This window comes from Antedon bifida, chromosome 11 (assembly GCF_963402885.1).
Source record: "Antedon bifida chromosome 11, ecAntBifi1.1, whole genome shotgun sequence".
Taxonomy (NCBI): domain Eukaryota; kingdom Metazoa; phylum Echinodermata; class Crinoidea; order Comatulida; family Antedonidae; genus Antedon; species Antedon bifida.
This window is the reverse complement of record NC_136236.1, coordinates 8872630-8890464: the sequence shown is the minus strand read 5'-3', so window position 1 is coordinate 8890464 and position 17835 is coordinate 8872630. Positions and strand designations below refer to the sequence as shown.

The 17835-nt window shown below is 30.8% G+C and overlaps 1 long non-coding RNA gene across 2 annotated transcripts; it reads right to left on the bottom strand.

Annotated features, from left to right (window-relative positions):
• Nucleotides 1–14227: 14227 nt before the first annotated feature.
• LOC144856493 (uncharacterized) lies at nt 14228–16169 on the bottom strand. Of its 2 annotated transcripts, none has more exons than XR_013614924.1 (3): nt 16079–16169; nt 15437–15569; nt 14228–14638 (listed from the first exon to the last, which is right to left on the bottom strand). It is a non-coding gene; the product is annotated as an uncharacterized LOC144856493 (long non-coding RNA). The 2 variants fall into 2 exon arrangements; XR_013614925.1 differs by lacking the exon at nt 16079–16169 and adding an exon at nt 15784–15929.
• Nucleotides 16170–17835: the final 1666 nt, after the last annotated feature.

The following is a 17835-nucleotide window of genomic DNA, read 5'->3' as shown; positions in this document are numbered from 1 at the left end:
TTCTTAAGAAAAACAAAAAAAATATATATATATATATAAGTATCCAATATAAGTACAAGTATACAGTATGCCAATAATATGGCAAATAGACAATCCAAGAATCACGTACAATTGTTTCATCTACCAATGTTCACGCTAGGTTACAAAGATTCCCGGACGAGCCCCCATAAATGTCACACAGCCGCAATTACGGCTCTTTCGGACATGTAATTGCTGGTAACCAACGGTGAACAACGGTAAATAGCCACAACTGTACACATATAAATGTAAAAAGTAAAATTTAATAATAATCTTTGACAACCAATTCTTTCTTTTATAATTCAAACCCCCAAAAAAAAACCCACAAAAAAAACCCAACCAATTCTCAAACAATGATACCGTATTCCTATTCCCCACACACTTTATGCAATTCCCCAAATTTCCCAATCCTTTCAAACAAAATATCAACAATCTTCTTATTTTTAAATAAATCCCCGAAACCCCCCCTTTCAAATACAATAATATCACAAGATGAATAATTAAACAATAATAAATGTCCACAATATCGTTCCTTCTTGCCTTCTCTCCTACGCTGACACAAAACCAAATTAGAAAGATAAAAGTTAAAACGATTCTGCAAATAAACAACTCCCACGCCTCTGCTCCCGTTCTGCTTGTATTATCAATTATAATTCTTCCTATTTTCTGACATATAAATAAATCGAATATAAAGTTAAAATGTTTCTTGATGTCGTTCTGCCCTGCAATCCGCTCCCCGACCAATTATTTCTTTCTCTTTTTCCACGTAAAATAATATCAGTATCAATCCAGTTACTCTTCAATATTTCCAAACAATTCTTTACATGCAACAACTTCTGCTGTTTCCAACAGTTATTTCTTCCGTCAATTTACATTCACAATTTTAATTAATCCTCAGTAATCTCAACAATTAACAGTTCTACATTTAAGTACAGCCTTATAGTATTACTTCCAACTCACAATTTATTAACTTCATGTATATCACTTTATTTCCTTTCTGCTTCAGCTCTATATCACCATAATTATCTCCAACTCACAATTTATTAACTTCATGTATATCTCTTTATTTCCTTTCTGCTTCAGCTCTATATCACCATAATTCAATTACTTCTTCTCCTGTACGTCTTAGTTTCTCATATCAATATTCACCTATCCCTTTCTGGCTTAACATAACATAGCCCTCCTTCTCTGTCTCCTCTCAATTTCCATCTACCTCAAAATTCCCTCAATTATCCACATATCACCACCTTATCCTTCTCCACCAATCAGCAACTCACACACTAACTTAACCCTTATACCTCTCCTCCAATCAGCAAACACCACACAATCCTTCTCTGCAACACAACAACTCTGCTCCACTGGCTTCACACAATAGCTTCCTAAAACAAAAGAAAGGTTCAAATAGTGAAAACAAAGGAAAAGTAAGAATGACTTGCAAAATATATACACAACTTTATGTCACTTGTGACAGTAATGAAAATATATATTTTTTTAATTATCCGCATCGTTTGTTTAATTTAATGTGTTATTGTATAAAATAAGTACGTGTGATTTATAATGAACTTGATAGAAAAGTGCCTTACGTACGTCTTCAATATTATGTAATAATATATCTTCATATCACATAGCATAAGGTAATAGGGATAGAGATAATTTATATACTAGATAAAAAAAAAATAAGATGGAAATAACACAGATCAATTAAAATATATTGACTTTACTTCTTGTTAGATTATCATCTTTTTAAAGGACCATCACCTCTCCTAAGCGACCACTAACCCTTTAATTAAATTAGTGACCACGACTTTTAAAGAACCACCACCTCTTGTAAGCGTCCATCTCTTTTAAAGGATCACCACACGTAAGAAAGGTGGTTGCTTACGATATATGTGTCACATAATATTTTAATGGATATTGGAAACCATAATCATTTCAAATATACACTTAAACACATCTTCTGCATTGCAACTTATTTAATTAGGATTTACTTGTTAATTAAGATTGTTGGTGTATGTTGTTTTTTTATGTCGGGAGTCCTTATGGCAACAAGCTCTAGAGCTTAATATAGAGTTATCATCTTGCCCTCCTCCTGTCATTTTATTATATGTATTTGTAATACAGTATTGATGAATGAGCAACAAATATAAAACAAACAAACGACCTACCATTCCTTATAATTGTATGAGTAAAAAGTATGAGTATTCCTGTATCTGAAGTGTTTTGTAAACACAATATATGTCTTATAATATTCATATTGCATCAGCCACAAAACAACAACAATCAACCATGTTATCAGTTGTGTCTAACAATAAGAATAAGAATCCTTATATTTAATGTTTATGATTTATTCACAGAATGGATACACACCGATAAACATTTATCTGGAGCGTGATGATGTTAAATTAGAGATATTGTACTGTCTGATAACCAATGGTGAATCACCAACATTACCAAAAGAGGTAATTTGACAAAACTTTAAATTGCAATAGTATGACATACTGGTAACAGTATGCTTAATGATAATTATTATGTTTTGCTTCGTTTTTTACCTTCAAACGTAAAAAGGTAATGTACTGTATGTTAATTATTATTAACATGATGCAACTTCTCTTGGTATAAATAATACATTTAGCGACTTTTGATTAATTTGATTTAAAAATATGTATTTATTAAAAACATAACATTTTTTATTTTTTTAGGAAGGAAGCAATGCTCTACATATACATCTAAGTGGTAGATATGTTAAACCTACGTTAGGAATAGTGACTAATCTTATTAAGCTTGGTGTATCTCAAACATTACAGAATAAGGTAAAGTACATAAGAGTGGGCATATATTCCCGTGATCTAATATTATGTAATTATCAGGTGGCACTCAAACACACCTCATATCCCGAGTGTTGTTTTGTCATTAACTCTATACCTGTACAAGAGTGGCTACAGCAAGCAAATACAGTTGGACACCACTAGCGTTTGTGGTACCGAGATTAAATCTCTAAATAGGAAATAAAAATATATATTTTTTTAATTATCCAAATCCTTTGTTAAATTTAATTTTTTATTGTATAATTTAAATAAGTACGTATGATTTATAATGAACTTGAGAGAAAAGTGCCCTACGTAAGTAAAGTCGAAACCTAAGCTAATGCTAACGGCCTTGGTGCCCATCTCCATTTCCTTAGCGTTTGGGCCAGGCTCCACTAAGTGTGTATGTTTGCGGGGGTACGCCTCTCCTCCCGCACAAACGAGTCTGATTTACTTTCCCAGTACTTTTAACATACTGGTACCCATTTCTATCACCTGGGTGGGGAGGAACAATGTGGATAAAGAATCTTGCTCAAGGACTCAACACCGCAGTGACCGGGCCGGGCTTGAACCGGCAACCTCTTGATTGCAAGTCCAATGCTCTAACCACAGCGCCACAGTGCTCCACTAAGTGCTGCCTTACGTACGTCTTCATTATTATGTAATATGACATCTTCATATCACATAGCATAAGGTAATAGGGATAGAGATAATTTATTGAATGAATTATCAATTTAACTATGTTTTATGTGGACATGTCATTATAAAATGGTTGAATTTAGAATGATGACTGGAAGCAATGTTCACATTAATCTGTATGTATAAACTACACGATTATGATTTCTTTTGTCAGTCAAGTTTCAAAATTGGGGAATCCACAGAACAACAACAATCAACCATGTTATCAGTTGTGTCTAACAATAAGAATAAGAATCCTTATATTTTATGTTTATGATTTATTCACAGAATGGATACACACCGATAACTATTTATCTGGAGCGCGATGATGTTAAATTAGAGATATTGTACTGTCTGATAACCAATGGTGAATCACCAACATTACCAAAAGAGGTAATTTGACAAAAACTTTAAATTGCAATAGTATGACATACTGGTAACAGTATGCTTAATGATAATTATTATGTTTTGCTTCGTTTTTTTACCTTCAAACGTAAAAAGGTAATGTACTGTATGTTAATTATTATTAACATGATGCAACTTCTCTTGGTATAAATAATACATTTAGCGACTTTTGATTAATTTGATTAAAAAATATGTATTTATTAAAAACATAACATGTTTTATTTTTTTAGGAAGGAAGCAATGCTCTACATATACATCTAAGTGGTAGATATGTTAAACCTACGTTAGGGATAGTGACTAATCTCATTAAACTTGGTGTATCTCCAACATTACAGAATAAGGTAAATTACATAAGAGTGGGCATATATTCCAGTGATCTAACATTGTGTATTTATCGTGGGACTCAAAAACACCCCAGATCACTAGTGTTGTGTTCATAACTCTATACCTGCATCAGAGTGGTTACAGCAAGCAAATACAGTAGGACACCACTAACATTCGTAGTACCGAGTTTAAATCTCTAAATAGGAAATGAAAATATATATTTTTTTAATTATCCAAATCCTTTGTTTAATTTAATTTTTTATTGTATAAAATAAGTACGTATGATTTATAATGAACTTGAAAGAAAAGTGTCCTATGTAAGTAAAGTAGTAAAGCCGAAACCTAAGATAATGCTAACGGCCTTGGTGCCCATCTCCATTTCTTTATCGTTTGGGCCAGGCTCCACTAAGTGTGGATGTTTGCGGGGCTACGTCACTCCTCCCGCACAAACGAGTCTGATTTACCTTCCCAGTACTTTTAACATACCGGTACCCATTTCTATCACCTTGGTGGGGAGGAATAATGTGGATAGAGAAACTTGCTCAAGGACTCAACACCGCAGTGACCGGGTCGGGCTTGACCCGGCAACCTCTTGATTGCAAGTCCAATGCTCTAACCACTGCGCCACAGTGCTGCATTAAGTGCTGCCTTAGGTACGTCTTCATTATTATGTAATATTACATCTTCATATCACATAGCATAAGGTAATAGGGATAGAGATATTTTATTGAATGAATTATCAATTTAACTATGTTTTATGTGGACATGTCATTATAAAATGGTTGAATTTAGAATGATGACTGGAATCAATGTTCACATTAATCTGTATGTATAAACTACACGATTATGATTTCTTTTGTCAGTAAAATTGCAAAATTAGGGAATCCACAGACAATTGATATAATTCGGTCTACGTTCAGAGCATAAGCACCTGCCAGCAAAACCTTTATTTTAATTTATTTGTGTATTATTTATCATTGCATAACTAAAATGATTTTCTGAAATAACCTGTATGTATAATTTCTTTATAGGACGGAAACACCCCGCTGCATGAATACATGCGTTCAAATAAACCTACCTTAGAAGTAGTAAACTATCTCAGGAAACAAGGTGCTTCAATAACAGCACTAAATAAGGTAATATAGGGTTACAGATAAGATTACACCTATAACGTACGTATGATCTGCACAGCAACAATATCTTATCCACTTATTTTATATCATATTACAATTGATTAAGTTATTTAGAATTACTTGCTGCAATAATTATTTAGTAGAATTTTAACAAGATCCTACAGTTATTTTGAGATTGGTATATTGACTATGTTTTATGTGGACATATCATTATAAAAGAGCTGAATTTAGAATCATGACAGAAAGCAATGTTCACGTTAACATGTATGCATAAACTACACGATTATGATTTCTTTTATAATTCTGTAAAATTACAATATAAGAGACAATTGATATAATTCGGTCTACGTTCACAGGATATGCACAAGAAAAACTTTTTATTTAAATTTCTTTGTGTGTATTGTTTATCATTATCTAACTATAATTATTTGCTGCAATACACTGTTTGTATAAACTTCATGATTATAATTTCTTTAAAGGACGGAAACACCCCGCTGCATGAATACATGCGTTCAAATGAACCTATCTTAGAAGTTATAGACTATCTCACGAAGCAAGGTGCATCCGTAACAGCACTAAATAAGGTAATATATGGCTACAGATAAGTTATATGATTACACCTAACGTCGACGAAATTATGTTTATTTATCTATTTTTTACCTCATTTAAAAATGTAATGTTTTGGTGTGAATGATGTCACTTACAATAATGGAATCAAAATAATCAATAAGGATACGAATGAATTATGACTGGAGGAACACGCCGCGGAATGTTCAAACGATTCTGTTCCAGTACGAATACTAATTTCAATTACAACCTAACTACCGTATCTCATATTGCATCTTGCATAACACTCAACATCTCCTTTCCACAATACTAATTTTCGAATAGATTCCAATATATTCATGGTATGTGCAACTGTTATTTTTTATGTTTAATAATAAACTTCGTCATAATATTTTGTTTTCTCTATAGGACGGAGCTATTTAGAATTACTTGCTGCAATAATTATTTAGTAGTATTTAAACAAGATCCTACAGTTATTGTGAGATTGGTATATTGACTATGTTTTATGTGGACATGTCATTATAAAAGAGCTGAATTTAGAATCATGACAGAAATCAGTGTTCACGTTAACCTCGATGCATAAACTACACGATTATGATTTCTTTTATGATTCTTTAAAATTACAATATAAGAGACAATTGATATAATTGGGTCTACGTTCACAGCATATGCACCAGCAAACATTTTTATTCCAATTTTTGTGTATTATTATCATTACCTAACTATAATTATTTGCTTCAATAAACTGTTTGTATAAACTTCATGATTATAATTTCTCTATAGGACGGAAACACCCCGCTGCATGAATACATGCGTTCAAATGAACCTATCTTAGAAGTAGTAAACTATCTCACGAAGCAATGTGCCTCCGTAACAGCACTAAATAAGGTAATATAAGTCTAGAAATAATTTATATGATTTCAACTAACGTACGTATGATATGCGCCTGAAACATATTTTATCCACTTGATTTCATATCATATTAAAATTGATTGAGCTATTTAGAATTACTTGCTGCAATAATCATTTAGTAGTAATTAAACAAGATCCTACAATTATTGTTAGATTGGTATATTGAGCAATAACATTATTAATTTTTTAAATAGTTTTATGTGAACATGTCATTATAAATGTTTTGAATTTAGAATAATGACAAAAAGCAATGTTCACATTAACCTAAACTACACAATTATGATTTCTTTTTTCTTTTCTTGGATTTTTCTTTACCTTTCATTAACATTTCAAAATAAAGGAATGCACAGACAAATGATATAATTCAGTCTACGTCCACAACATATGCACCAGCAAAACCTTTTATTTCAATCTATTTGTGTATTATTTATCATAATCTAACTATAACTATTTGCTACAATGACCTGTATGTATAAACTCCATGATCATATTTTCTTTATAGGACTGAAACATCACACAGCATGAATAATTAGTCATTTGAAGGATAGTTGTTTTGTTTCTTCAAAAACATATAATCCAAATTCTAGCAAATTGACTACGTCGCCCATGCGCCATGCATATACACTATACTAGTACAAAAATGCCTTTCATTAAATGTTACTTTAAACTTAATTTCAAATACAGTTGAAAACAAAATCATTTTTTAGGAATAGTGACTAATCTTATTAAACTTGGTGTATCTCCAACATTACAGAATAAGGTAAAATACATAAGAGTGGGCATATATTCCCGTGATCTAACATTGTGTAATTATCGGGTGGGACTCAAACACACCTCATATCACGAGTGTGGTGTTGTTCATAACTCTATACCTGCACAAGAGTGGTTACAGCAATCAAATACAGTTGGACACCACTAACATTCGTTGTACCGAAATTAAATCTCTAAATAGAAAATGAAAATATATTTTTTTAATTATCCGCATCCTTTGTTTAATTTAATTTGTTATTGTATAAAATAAGTACGTGTGATTTATAATGAACTTGAGAGAAAAGTGTCTTACGCACATCTTCAATATTATGTAATAATAATGTATCTTCATATCACATAGCATGAGGTAATAGGGATAGAGATAATTTATATACTAGATAAAAAAAATAAATAAGATTGAAATAACACAGATCAATTAAAATATATATTAATTAATTTAGTGACCACCACTTTTAAAGAACCACCACCTCTTGTAAGCGTCCATCACTTTTAAAGGATCACCACAAGTATGAAAGGTGGTTGCTTACGATATTGTGTCACATAATAGTTTAAAGGACATTGGAAACCATAATCAATTCAAGTATACACTTAAACACATCTTCTGCATTGCAACTTATGATTTAATTAGGATTTTCTAGTTAATTAAGATTGCTGGTGTATGTTGTTTTTTTATGTCGGGAGTCCTTATGGAAACAAGTTCTAGAGCTTATAGAGTTATAATCTTGCTCTCATCCTGTCATTTTATTATATGTATTTGTAATACAGTATTGATGAATGAGCAAGAAATATAAAATAAACAAACGTTCTGCCATTCCTTGTAATTGTATGAGTAAAAAGTATGAGTATTCCTGTATCTGAAGTGTTTTGTAAACACAATATGTCTTATAATATTCATATTGCATCAGCCACAAAACAACAACAATCATGTTATCAGTTGTGTCTAACAATAAGAATAAGAATCCTTATATTTTATGTTTATGATTTATTCACAGAATGGATACACACCGATAAATATTTATCTCGAGCGTGATGATGTTAAATTAGAGATATTGTACTGTCTGATAACCAATGGTGAATCACCAACATTACCAAAAGAGGTAATTTGACAAAAATGTTAAATTGCAATAGTATATCATACTGGTAATAGTATGCTTAATGATAATTATTATGTTTTGCTTCGTTTTTTACCTTCAAACGCAAGAAAGTATTGTACTATATGTTAATTATTATAAACATAATGCAACTTCTCTTGGTATAAATAAAACATTTTAGTGACTTTCGATTAATTTGATTCAAAAATATTTATTTATTAAAAATATAACATTTTTTATTTTTTTAGGATGGAAACAATGCTCTACATGAACATCTAAGTGGTAGATATGTTAAACCTACGTTAGAAATAGTGACTAGTCTCATTAAGCTGGGTGTATCTCCAACATTACACAATAAGGTAAAGTACATAAAAGTGGGCATTGTATTCCCGTGATCAAACATTGTGTAATTATCGGGTGGGACTAAAACACACCTCAGATCACGAGTATGGTGTTGTTCATAACTCTATACCTGCACAAGTGTGGTTACAGCAAGCAAATACAGTTGGACACCACTCTCTAAATAGGTAATGAAAATATATATTTTTTTAATTATCCGCATCGTTTGTTTAATTTAATGTGTTATTGTATAAAATAAGTACGTGTGATTTATAATGAACTTGATAGAAAAGTGCCTTACGTACGTCTTCAATATTATGTAATAATATATCTTCATATCACATAGCATAAGGTAATAGGGATAGAGATAATTTATATACTAGATAAAAAAAAAATAAGATGGAAATAACACAGATCAATTAAAATATATTGACTTTACTTCTTGTTAGATTATCATCTTTTTAAAGGACCATCACCTCTCCTAAGCGACCACTAACCCTTTAATTAAATTAGTGACCACGACTTTTAAAGAACCACCACCTCTTGTAAGCGTCCATCTCTTTTAAAGGATCACCACACGTAAGAAAGGTGGTTGCTTACGATATATGTGTCACATAATATTTTAATGGATATTGGAAACCATAATCATTTCAAATATACACTTAAACACATCTTCTGCATTGCAACTTATTTAATTAGGATTTACTTGTTAATTAAGATTGTTGGTGTATGTTGTTTTTTTATGTCGGGAGTCCTTATGGCAACAAGCTCTAGAGCTTATAGAGTTATCATCTTGCCCTCCTCCTGTCATTTTATTATATGTATTTGTAATACAGTATTGATGAATGAGCAACAAATATAAAACAAACAAACGACCTACCATTCCTTATAATTGTATGAGTAAAAAGTATGAGTATTCCTGTATCTGAAGTGTTTTGTAAACACAATATATGTCTTATAATATTCATATTGCATCAGCCACAAAACAACAACAATCAACCATGTTATCAGTTGTGTCTAACAATAAGAATAAGAATCCTTATATTTAATGTTTATGATTTATTCACAGAATGGATACACACCGATAAACATTTATCTGGAGCGTGATGATGTTAAATTAGAGATATTGTACTGTCTGATAACCAATGGTGAATCACCAACATTACCAAAAGAGGTAATTTGACAAAACTTTAAATTGCAATAGTATGACATACTGGTAACAGTATGCTTAATGATAATTATTATGTTTTGCTTCGTTTTTTACCTTCAAACGTAAAAAGGTAATGTACTGTATGTTAATTATTATTAACATGATGCAACTTCTCTTGGTATAAATAATACATTTAGCGACTTTTGATTAATTTGATTTAAAAATATGTATTTATTAAAAACATAACATTTTTTATTTTTTTAGGAAGGAAGCAATGCTCTACATATACATCTAAGTGGTAGATATGTTAAACCTACGTTAGGAATAGTGACTAATCTTATTAAGCTTGGTGTATCTCAAACATTACAGAATAAGGTAAAGTACATAAGAGTGGGCATATATTCCCGTGATCTAATATTATGTAATTATCAGGTGGCACTCAAACACACCTCATATCCCGAGTGTTGTTTTGTCATTAACTCTATACCTGTACAAGAGTGGTTACAGCAAGCAAATACAGTTGGACACCACTAGCGTTTGTGGTACCGAGATTAAATCTCTAAATAGGAAATAAAAATATATATTTTTTTAATTATCCAAATCCTTTGTTAAATTTAATTTTTTATTGTATAATTTAAATAAGTACGTATGATTTATAATGAACTTGAGAGAAAAGTGCCCTACGTAAGTAAAGTCGAAACCTAAGCTAATGCTAACGGCCTTGGTGCCCATCTCCATTTCCTTAGCGTTTGGGCCAGGCTCCACTAAGTGTGTATGTTTGCGGGGGTACGCCTCTCCTCCCGCACAAACGAGTCTGATTTACTTTCCCAGTACTTTTAACATACTGGTACCCATTTCTATCACCTGGGTGGGGAGGAACAATGTGGATAAAGAATCTTGCTCAAGGACTCAACACCGCAGTGACCGGGCCGGGCTTGAACCGGCAACCTCTTGATTGCAAGTCCAATGCTCTAACCACTGCGCCACAGTGCTCCACTAAGTGCTGCCTTACGTACGTCTTCATTATTATGTAATATGACATCTTCATATCACATAGCATAAGGTAATAGGGATAGAGATAATTTATTGAATGAATTATCAATTTAACTATGTTTTATGTGGACATGTCATTATAAAATGGTTGAATTTAGAATGATGACTGGAAGCAATGTTCACATTAATCTGTATGTATAAACTACACGATTATGATTTCTTTTGTCAGTCAAGTTTCAAAATTAGGGAATCCACAGAACAACAACAATCAACCATGTTATCAGTTGTGTCTAACAATAAGAATAAGAATCCTTATATTTTATGTTTATGATTTATTCACAGAATGGATACACACCGATAACTATTTATCTGGAGCGCGATGATGTTAAATTAGAGATATTGTACTGTCTGATAACCAATGGTGAATCACCAACATTACCAAAAGAGGTAATTTGACAAAAACTTTAAATTGCAATAGTATGACATACTGGTAACAGTATGCTTAATGATAATTATTATGTTTTGCTTCGTTTTTTTACCTTCAAACGTAAAAAGGTAATGTACTGTATGTTAATTATTATTAACATGATGCAACTTCTCTTGGTATAAATAATACATTTAGCGACTTTTGATTAATTTGATTAAAAAATATGTATTTATTAAAAACATAACATGTTTTATTTTTTTAGGAAGGAAGCAATGCTCTACATATACATCTAAGTGGTAGATATGTTAAACCTACGTTAGGGATAGTGACTAATCTCATTAAACTTGGTGTATCTCCAACATTACAGAATAAGGTAAATTACATAAGAGTGGGCATATATTCCAGTGATCTAACATTGTGTATTTATCGTGGGACTCAAAAACACCCCAGATCACTAGTGTTGTGTTCATAACTCTATACCTGCATCAGAGTGGTTACAGCAAGCAAATACAGTAGGACACCACTAACATTCGTAGTACCGAGTTTAAATCTCTAAATAGGAAATGAAAATATATATTTTTTTAATTATCCAAATCCTTTGTTTAATTTAATTTTTTATTGTATAAAATAAGTACGTATGATTTATAATGAACTTGAAAGAAAAGTGTCCTATGTAAGTAAAGTAGTAAAGCCGAAACCTAAGATAATGCTAACGGCCTTGGTGCCCATCTCCATTTCTTTATCGTTTGGGCCAGGCTCCACTAAGTGTGGATGTTTGCGGGGCTACGTCACTCCTCCCGCACAAACGAGTCTGATTTACCTTCCCAGTACTTTTAACATACCGGTACCCATTTCTATCACCTTGGTGGGGAGGAATAATGTGGATAGAGAAACTTGCTCAAGGACTCAACACCGCAGTGACCGGGTCGGGCTTGACCCGGCAACCTCTTGATTGCAAGTCCAATGCTCTAACCACTGCGCCACAGTGCTGCACTAAGTGCTGCCTTAGGTACGTCTTCATTATTATGTAATATTACATCTTCATATCACATAGCATAAGGTAATAGGGATAGAGATATTTTATTGAATGAATTATCAATTTAACTATGTTTTATGTGGACATGTCATTATAAAATGGTTGAATTTAGAATGATGACTGGAATCAATGTTCACATTAATCTGTATGTATAAACTACACGATTATGATTTCTTTTGTCAGTAAAATTGCAAAATTAGGGAATCCACAGACAATTGATATAATTCGGTCTACGTTCAGAGCATAAGCACCTGCCAGCAAAACCTTTATTTTAATTTATTTGTGTATTATTTATCATTGCATAACTAAAATGATTTTCTGAAATAACCTGTATGTATAATTTCTTTATAGGACGGAAACACCCCGCTGCATGAATACATGCGTTCAAATAAACCTACCTTAGAAGTAGTAACCCAGTGGGCAAAAATTGGTTGAATTAACGTTAATTCAACGTTATCTGCAAACGTTGAAATAACGTTGAAAAAGTGGTTGAAAATGAAAGTTTGCCTCAACGTAAATGTCAACGTTGAATCAACATAGAAATTATCAACGTTGAAACAACGTTAAAATAGGTAACATTGAAATAACGTTGAAAAACTGGTTGAAAATGAAAGTTTGCCTCAACGTAAATGTCAACGTTGAATCAACATAGAAATTATCAACGTTGAAACAACGTTAAAATAAGTAACGTTGAAATAACGTTGAAAAAATGGTTGAAAATGAAAGTTTGCCTCAACTTAAATGTCAACGTTGAATCAACATAGAAATTATCAACGTTGAAACAACGTTAAAATAGGTAACGTTGAAATAACGTTGAAAAAATGGTTGAAAATGAAAGTTTGCCTCAACGTAAATGTTAACGTTGAATTAACATAGAAATTATCAACGTTGAAACAACGTTAAAATAGGTAACGTTGAAATAACGTTGAAAAAATGGTTGAAAATGAAAGTTTGCCTCAACGTAAATGTCAACGTTGAATCAACATAGAAATTATCAACGTTGAAACAACGTTAAAATAAGTAACGTTGAAATAACGTTTAAAAAATGGTTGAAAATGAAGTTTGCCTCAACAAAAATGTCAACGTTGAAATTATCAATGTTGATTCAATGTTGAAATTATTAATGTTGAAACAACGTAATAATTAAGTTGAAATGAAAATTTGCATCAACGTAAATTTCAACATAGATTTAACGTTGAAATTATCAACGTTGATTCAATGTTGAAATATTAAAGTTAATTCAACATTATCCGCAAACGTTGAAATAACGCTGAAAAACTGTAGAAAAAATAACGTTTAATCAACGTATACAGATCAACATTGATTTAGTGTAAACACATTTTTACCGTTGATTCAACATAGAAATTATCAACAATAATTTAACATAGCAATGGTTTAGTTAATAGAAGAACAGCTTATAGTAACACAACCAAAATAAATCAAGCTGAAATCTGGCATATTTTCAATGGTAATTGATTTGTTGAATTACTATATCCAATTTGAATCAACGGTTTTAAAGTAGTTGGTAGTAAAGTACACTGTTACGTCGCAGAATCCATCAATAGAGACATTTTATAAATACTGTATATCTTACTAATCTTTAATTTCTATAAAAACATAAAATAACATTTAATCAGGTGTTATCAAATCATCAGGCAAAATCCAAGCAACAATCAAATAATGTACATCCTCACTGACAGTTCTCAGGTACCAAAGTTAAGTATAAAAAATATACTAATAACCAGTTTGTAATATGTTTGCCAACTAACATGATTGAATAACTATAAATATTGGCTGATTACAGTAAAACACAATAAATACAACACACGTCACAGGTGCCTTGTGCTAATGTTGCAGAAGTCCAAATGAAATGGCAATAACACAATACTGTAATTGCATTGTTCCGATTAGTCAATAAACAGTTGCCTCGATTCCTGTGTTGACATTGTCCTATGCTTTCCAAAAGTGTGGCAATATCATTTTTCCAAACCTGAAACAAATTCAATCAAGTTACTGTAGTTTTAAACAAAAGTAATACAGTAAAAAATTAAAGATGTATTGTCCCTTTGACTAATTCCAAAAAAATAAAAAATAAAAGATTTCGAAAAAAGGTGGGTCATTTTGAAGTATCATAATAGTTATTAACTATCACCAAAAATTTGTCGAAAAAAAACCCATTTAACTGAAATTCAGACGTTTTCTGTTTAAAAAATAACTTTGACTTCCAGTCAAAGTTTTTTATATGGCCAATTTAAATTTAGAATATTTTGACCTTCATTTTTTTGTGTTTCAAGGGACAATACATCTTTAATTGAAAGATTTATTTTCCCCAAAAAACATGAACAATGAAGATTAATACAATCATACTTTGAATACCTTGCCATTTTGCAATTTTAACAAAGATATTCACTTGCCGTAGAAAATAAACAACAACAATAAAGATTTCACTTAACAAAAATACAAAATAAACAGTATATTTAACCAAAAACCAATTGTTTGTTTAAATTTTTCAGGTACAAATGCATTTTTTAAAATCTAATTTTTGGTCAAAGTGAACAACTCTATAGTGACGGCATATTCAACAAAATTAAAAAAAAAAAATTGTTCAGTTCAATTATATCTTTAACACATTGTTCAAAAATCATACTGTACATAAACAAAAATTCAATTCAGAACATCATTTCACACTTACACATAAAATATGCAATCAATTCAATTTATGTAAATAATATTGCAACACTGTATTAATATTTATTCAATATTAAAGATAAGAACTATAAATACCAACCTTTTGTATATAAAAATATTGATCATCCATTAGATTTTTCTCGTTTGATTCACATAGAAAAGATTATACATGTACTTCATTATTTTGTACTCTAGCTAGGCATAGGCCTAAGGGCCTTAGCTAGGCCTACAATCTGAAATAAAGAAAGCGAGTGAGTTTAAACAAATAGCTGTCCTAGGCTAGCATGTGTTTGTATACTATTAATACTAATAATAGCATTAGCAGCTACTGTAGACAGCCTAGCAATAAGCTAACTAGGCCAACTAATAATATAATGTTATATGTATGTATACTTTTGGATAAATAAAGAAAGAATTCTGAATTGAGAACTAAGGCCTAATACATACCATTTTATAACCATAATAAGTACAGTACTGTAGTTATCCTTGGCAAGGCAAATGTTTGCCCTTGACAGGCATGATACTAAATGCTTCCACTAGGCCTAGTGAGTGAATTCAGTTCATCAGCAGTTTGGCAGCCTGCCTAGCCTACTAGCCTACCTCTAGGCCTAGGCCTAGTCCTATAGCCTAGCTATGCATGTGTGGCCTACTAGACTAGAGGCTAGCTGTTGATAAGGGTAAAATAGTCAAGCTCTAAGCTTATAAATTAGTAGATTACAAATAAAAAACATTGTTTTCCTACCTGAAAACATACTTATTTGACAATTTCAATGATGAGCCTTTTTTTCTACACACCAGGCCTAGCCTACGTTGAAGTAACTGAAATTACTGACACCAGTTTCAAAATTTGATCAAAACGAAACTAACCAATGACAAGCTCGTATCTTATGAAATTTGATCTTGCATGAAAGGATCATTCGATTTTCAACACAACTTCTAGCTAGAACATTTTTGTATTATACAGAGACAATAATATTTGCCAATCTAAAATTCCTAAATAACCAATAATCAAGCTACATCATACATGTATTGTTTTACAATAAAGGATGATAAAAAAACGCCAACTGAAATCTAATGTTAATTTAACGTTGAAACATCAATGGCAACGTACTTATAATAATAATTTGAATAGTTTGAAAAAACAACATAATTTCAATTTCATTTGAAAATGACAACTGGATTTCAATTAAAATAACGTTGGAATAACATTGAAAAACAAACATAATAATTGTTTGAAAAAAATTACTAGTTAGAAATACAATGTTATTTCAACGTTGGATCAACATTGATAAATTAACGTAAATTACTAGTTAGAAAGACAATGTTATTTCAACGTTGGATCAACATTGATAAAATAACGTAAATTTCTAGTTAAAAATACAATGTTAGTATTCAACGTGATCAACATTGATAAATTAAAGTAAATTACTAGTTAGAAAGACAATGTTATTTCAACGTTGGATCAACATTGATAAATTAACGTAAATTACTAGTTAGAAAGACAATGTTATTTCAACGTTGGATCAACATTGATAAATTAACGTAAATTTCTAGTATAAAATACAATGTTATTTCAACGTTGGATCAACATTAATAAAATTAACGTAAATTTCTAGTTAAAAATACAATGTTATTTCAACGTTGGATCAACATTGATAAATTAACGTAAATTACTAGTTAAAAATACAATGTTATTTCAACGTTGGATCAACATTGATAAATTAACGCAAATTACTAGTTAGAAAGACAATGTTATTTCAACGTTGGATCAACATTAATAAATCAACGTAAATTTCTAGTTCAAAATACAATGTTATTTCAACGTTGGATCAACATTGATAAATTAACGTAAATTAATAGTTAAAAATACAATGTTATTTCAACGTTGGATCAACATTGATAAATTAACGCAAATTACTAGTTTAAAATACAATGTTATTTCAACGTTGGATCAACATTGATAAATTAACGTAAATTTCTTGTTAAAAATACAATGTTATTTCAACGTTGGATCAACATTGATAAATTAATGTAAATTTCTAGTTAAAAATACAATGTGATTTTAACGTTGGATCAACATTGATAAATTAACTTAAATTACTAGTTAGAAAGACAATGTTATTTCAACGTTGGATCAACATTGATAAATTAACTTAAATTACTAGTTAGAAAGACAATGATATTTCAACGTTGGATCAACATTGATAATAAAACGTAAATGACTAGTTAGAAGGACGATGTTATTTCAACGTTGGATCAACATTGATAATAAAACGTAAATTTCTAGTTAAAAATACAATGTTATTTCAACGTTGGATCAACATTGATAAATTAACGTAAATTACTAGTTAGAAAGACAATGTTATTTCAACGTTGGATCAACATTGATAAATTAACGTAAATTTCTAGTTAAAAATACAACGTTATTTCAACGTTGGATCAACATTGATAAATTAACGTAAATTACTAGTTAGAAAGACAATGTTATTTCAACGTTGG